Source organism: Pogona vitticeps, chromosome 2 (genome assembly GCF_051106095.1).
Source record: "Pogona vitticeps strain Pit_001003342236 chromosome 2, PviZW2.1, whole genome shotgun sequence".
NCBI lineage: Eukaryota > Metazoa > Chordata > Lepidosauria > Squamata > Agamidae > Pogona > Pogona vitticeps.
Genome location: NC_135784.1, coordinates 166,026,928 through 166,033,137, shown reverse-complemented (window position 1 = coordinate 166,033,137; position 6,210 = coordinate 166,026,928). Strand labels below are relative to the sequence as shown.

The 6,210-nt window shown below is 41.9% G+C and overlaps 1 long non-coding RNA gene across 1 annotated transcript in view; it reads right to left on the bottom strand.

Moving 5' to 3' along the window:
• Positions 1-4,872: 4,872 nt before the first annotated feature.
• Positions 4,873-6,210, bottom strand: part of LOC144586424 (uncharacterized) — a 13,144-nt gene continuing 11,806 nt past the window's right edge. The window contains exon 3 of the long non-coding RNA XR_013541245.1: positions 4,873-5,708. This is a non-coding gene — a long non-coding RNA (uncharacterized LOC144586424). The remainder of the gene's footprint in view (positions 5,709-6,210) is intronic.

Sequence of the window (6,210 nt, the reverse complement as noted above, 5' to 3'; positions counted from 1 at the left end):
ATGAGTACCCAGCTTGCTGGGGAAGGGGGAGCAATGTGTAGCCTGCATAACTAACTCGTAAACCACCCAGAGAGTGCTTGAAGCACTATGGGGCGGTATATAAGCAGCACGCTTTACTTTGCTTTGCTTGCTTGGACCCAAAGAGCAAGTTAGGTTGCTCCTCCGAACAGCGCTGTTCACCGCTCCCCGCCCTCTCTGCCCCCACAGCCAGAATTTATGGCAGGAACCTGCAGCCCTCCAGATGTTTTCAGACTCTCACTTCCATCTGTGTCAAACAGAAAGGAGGAGAACACCTGAAGGGCCCCAAGCTTCCTAGCCCAAAATATTCTCCCATTTACCATGTTTCCCCGAAAATAAGACAGGGTATTATATTAATTTTTGCTCCAGAAAATGTGTTAGGGCTTATTTTCAGGGGATGTTTTATTTAATTTTTTCATGTACAACAATCGACATTTATTAAAATGCAGTCATGTCATCTTCTTCTGGTAGCTGCACAATGGGGGAGAATGGGCTTTCACTTAACTGGGGCTTATTTTGGGGGTAGGATTTATATTAGGATCATCCTGAAAAATCATACTAGGGCTTATTTTCAGGTTAGGTCTTACTTTCGGGAAAACAGGGTAGTTTGGATATGTTAGGCAACTTCTTCATGGAGCGTCCAATAGAATTTAGCCAATGATCATTGACCATTCATCTTGGGAGCCGCCTTCCTGGTGGAAGTCCACGTTCACCTTCTGGCTTTTTCTTCCTGCACTAATAAGACCTTGAATTAACACTTTTAGCCCTAATACATTAGAAAAGAAACTTGTCAAACCCTCATTATTGGAAGACCTTAAAGGGGACTTAGTGAACCCATTCATAAAGGATTAATTCTAATTGTCAATATTAAAGTAGAAGGATTAACAAAATGACCTTTGGAAGGGATTTCTGTGGAATCACTTGATAAAGACATTTCTAGACTAAAGAGATTGTTAACCCATGGTCTTGGTCTTAAGGAAAAAAATTAATCATTCAGTGTAGATAGAATGTTCTTCATGTCATATCCCTTAAGATTTGAATATAAAGTTTAGAACATAATACTGTACTTAGGACCAGACAAGATTCAGGAGATTCTCATCTCCCAATATTTTAATTGCAGTCATCCCAACAAATGATCCAGATGTATAAGACAAGGTAAGATCCTATTCCTATCAAATTCAGAAATATGCAAAGTTGCTTTTTTTTCTTTGTTTAAAAAAAAAAAAACTTGAAAAATCAGATCCAGGATCTCTCTCAGGTGTTTTCGTACAGACAGAAAGGCACTTAAAAATTACATGAATATTTTGCAATGTCATCTCTTTGTTTAGATAATAAGAAAACAGCATATTCAGAGCCACAGAATACAAATGTTAAATAAATCAGAGTTGCTAGGTTCCCATTGTAACCTCTTTGAAATATTGGTTCAGCCCAAAAGGGTGGGACTAAGACCACTGAGGCTGTGAGTAAGAGATTTTAATCAGAAAGAGTGGGAGAGCTGAAGATGGCAGAAATGCTGTTGCTATTTAGACTGCTAAGGCCCTTGCCAACTGGTCTAGGTATAATTCCTACATGTTTGGAATCCACATAATGAATTCAGGTACAGTATATGCAATTGAACTGATATTTCATCCTAGGTTTTTGAAGATCCTGCATGTAGATACATGGATGCAAGAATTCATGGATTCTTTTATGCTACGGATGCTCAACACATTTGAGGAAGATACTTTTTTTTTGTCCAAATTTGAATTCAAAAGGACATTTGAACTTTGCAATTCTACAAGCAATTTTTGCACTGGTGCTGTTGCCAAGGTCTTGGGTTCACAAACTGTAGCATTTTTCCTTGTTTCCTGGGCTTCTGATCACATGCCCTGGCATGCAGTCAATTGCATAATCCACAGACTCTGGGCATGTAATGGACAGAACAAGAGATAGTAGCAAGTCTTTGGGTCCAAGTTCCAATCCAAGTCTTTGGTATCAAGTCCCGAGCCCCAAGTCCCAGTCCCTTTTAAAAACAAGCTCCCCCCCCCCAAAAAAAAATGAAAAATGAAATGGGTGGGTTCTGTATGGTATATGTGCAGGGAGGTCTGAGGCTTGTGAACCACCCAGGTTTGGTCCCATCTGCCCTGTCTGCTTCCCTTTCCCTCACACCTCCAGCCCCCCACCCTCTTGAAAACCCTCCATCCTCGTTGCTGCCTCCTCTGTCATTTGCTGCCATTTGCCTGCCTCGTCTGCATCTTCTGATCCAGTTCCAAGTTTACAGTGTCCTTTATTAAAAGAATAGGGCCTTGAAAACACAATGTGGAAAAAAACGACTCCAAGTTGTGAGGTGAGTCCAAGACCAGAGCACAGAGCGCTGTCCTCTGAAGACGCCGGCCACAGAGACTGGCGAAACGTCAGGAAGAACCACCTTCAGAACACGGCCAAAGAGCCCAAAAAAACCTACAACAACCATTGAGTCCAAGTCATTGAGGAAAAAAACCTGAGTTGAGTCATTGGTGCAACTTAGGTCTGACTCAACAGCAAGTCATGTGATTCGAATCCCCATCCCTGGGACAACCTAGGAAAGGGGTGCAATTGCCCTTAATTGACGCTGTAGGACCATAGGATTATGGCCTAAATAAGCAATGGGAATGTTATTGAACAGAAGCAGAACGACACACTGAGGGCAAGAATGTTCAGCCTATGGCCTTCCAGAGGTAGTTGGGCTGACATTTCTGCTCCTTTCAGCCCCAGCCATGGTTTCTTAATGGTGGGAGGGAAGGTATCAGTTGCAACTTGCAACCCTACAACATCTGGAATGCTACAATTGTTCAGCGCTGGAATGGGGGCAAGCAAATCTCCTGAGTCTCCAATGTTCATTTTAGCGACTCTAAGACATACGCTAGAAGGCTGGCTCAGTTTACACCACCAATAAGTCATTATGTTGCTGGATATGGCAGTTATAAAACAACTGCAAGCATAATATAACAATAAACTGATCTGTTAACATACAGCTCTGCAAGGTTCATCATCTGGAACACTGGTTTACTGCTAGTAAAAAAAAAATTAGTCTGCAAGCCAGGAAGCAAATAAGAATAGGCATGTTAAGTGTTGTTATTTTTCTTATCAATGATGTTATCATCATTTGTGGCAGCTGCATTATGGCAAAAGATGCAAATGTATGCTGAGGATCATTTAGCTAAAATATAAAGGACTCCATGTATTGTTCAACTCCTGGCTATTATTTGGTAGGGATTTATGCTGTTCCCCGACCGAGTCCATGCCTGAATAAAGGCACCCAGATTGGTGCCCGAAGTACTCTCACCCGATCTTTATTCAGACCCACTTCATTATGTGTATGTTCCCACACACAGAGATTTAAAAACAAAAATCCCAGGAAGAAGAAGGAAAACATTTGTAAGAAGAGGGAAAGTAAACACCACCACCACCACCCCCCGTGATTTGGGATGGAGGGTTACACAACACCATCAGAATGATCTCTGGCAGAATTACTCCTATGTGCTCAACAATAGCCTCAAGGTCTGGAGGACAAAGGGAAGCAAGAGGAAGCTATTGTGGCGTGAATCATGGGAACTCTACCCAAAAATGCTGGCATCTGCCTGGTGTACACACATACACTGACTCCTAGCAGTATCACTAAATGTGAGGGGTGGGGATAAAATTTGAGAAAGCATAGTCCAGACAATGTGTCATGCCAGTGGAAGTCCCTCAATCTGTCCAGCGGCTGAAAAAAGAATGGGGAGAGTAACTGCAGCAAGCTAGTGACCTCACTGAGACCTTCAGCAACTAGAACTGGCAACAGATATTGTGGGCTTCACTGGAGGGTGAAACTGTTGGTCTCCTCTTTTGGCAATGACTCGACACTTTCCTCACAACATACTGAATATTTCGATACCCCTTCCCCTACTTTTAATAATGTAACCTTTATTATTATTATTATTATTATTATTATTATTATTATTATTATTATTATTATTATTAGTAGTAGTAGTAGTAGTAGTAGTAGTAGTAGTAGTAGTAGTAGTAGTAGTAGTAGTAGTAGTAGTAGTAGTAGTAATTTATTTTTATTTTTATTTTTATTTTTATTTTTATTTTTATTTATCTGTGTCATGCCAAATTATTAGGAATCTGTTAAGGCAGTGCTTCCCAACCTTGGGTCCCCAGATGTTCTTGGACTACAACTCCCAGAAATGCTGGCCAGCACAGCTAGTGGTGACGGCTTCTGGGAGCTTTAGTTCAGGAGCATCTGGGGACCCAGGATTGGTAACCACTGTCAGGTGTCACTCTGCTTCATGAGTCCCCCTTGACTCTTTGCTGTGGCCTGTGATCACCTCAGAAACATGCACAAGGCATGTGTTCAAACAAAATGTACATATTTGTCCAAATATAGTAGACATCCCTATCTCTTGGTTATGCAGATAACCAAGAACAGTTCACTACTGGGACTGAATCATTAAGAGTTTTGTACTTCTAGCTTTCAAGGGCTGTTTTCAATTAAGACTTTCTCTGGTCCTACCCCTCTCATAGGCATGTTTTATAAAGGGAACAACACAGGCTGCCTGTGGGTTATGAAATAACCTTCCTCAAAAGCCTGGTTGGCCCTCTTCCTGCCGTGAATACCCCTTTGCACAAGCTCCAAAAGATTCCACTCATTTGTGCAACAGAATGTTGCAAAAGCAGAAGTGAAGAGGAATCTGCCCCATGTTTCTTACCATGCACATTCATAAATCATGCTTCTTCCTTACAATAATCCTAGATCTTAACCCACCCATATTGAGCATATATAGGCGGTGCCATTGCCTGTGGTAATACAGTATTGTTTTATGGCTTTACATATTGTTAGCTGTATGAGATGTGTGAGGGCTGTTGATTCTGACACATCCATGTCAGCTCCTCACACCCCTTGGAGGACACTTGAGATATGGCCCCTTTTGAGTGAGATACAATTATTTCTAGAAATGTTGTTTCACATCATCCAATTATTTACTTATGTTGGAGTCTGGTACGGGTAGACAAAGGTGTTGGATTCAATTGAAAATACACTGATAGATTATGATAGTTATGAATTTTTCCTGGAGTGGAAATAAATGCTTCTGAAAATTGATAACGAATGTAAACATTGATGTACACATCCATATACACATAGATACATACAATATGTATATATCAATATACATATATAGTATATACATGTCCATTGTTTTGAAAAATATTACCAGCACCCTAAGGTGTCATCACCAGATCTTGAAGGAACTTAGGACACCAAGAGATTAATTACAGATACCAGTAGCACAGCTAGTTAAATATAAAACCCAGGTTAACAGTTTCATGCTGGGGGCCTCTTTAGATGGCAATGTGGCTCATAGACCTCAGTGTGAGTTACCTGAATGCAAGTGTGGGGAAAACTGCTACTTTGGATTTTCTCAGGTCCTCCCTCTCACATTCACAGAGGGGAGGAATAAAAATAAAATTTGTAAAGGGTTCATTCAGCCTGACACCAATCCTGGAAAGTCCAGGACAGGAGGGAGGGAAGAAGGGTGGGATGTCATGTCCAGAACGGCAGTTGCTTCCATTATGTGGACTCGATGGCACTGTAGGCCCCTTCCAACTTCATCATTCTATGAAAACAATTGTCTGCAAACTGGAAATGTTCAGCTGTACTCCAATCCCGAAGGAGAAAGAAAAGATTGCTATAAATAAAGGAGAAATAAGTGAGTTTTAGATCACTGGAAGCTAAGATAGTTAAGCTGAGGCTAAGTAATGTTGGCTGTATCATGAAAAGACAAGATTGGGCTCCATGGGGGCTTTTTCTACAAACCCCATGGGGCCCAATCCACAGGAGAGGATATTCAAGAGACCCTACCACTTCAGAGTTGATGGGATGGGCTCACCGGAGTACCCTTGGCTACGTGACTTGCAAGAGGCTATGCCTGGGCAAGTAGAGGGTGAAGATGTGGCTGCATCTGGCACAGTCAGTGCCTTAAAAGAGGTGGACGAGGAGTCTGAGGGAGAGGAGAGAGGCGAGCAGCAGGGAGGAGTGGCTTGGAGGATCGATCCCTAAACCTCAGCCCTGCCTTCCCATTTTTGATACCTGCCAGACCACCCTATCTCACTTCTTGGATCAATTGTTTGGAAATACTGCCTTGGCTAAGATCATGGGTTCCTGGACCGGCCTGTAACCAACGAGCCTGA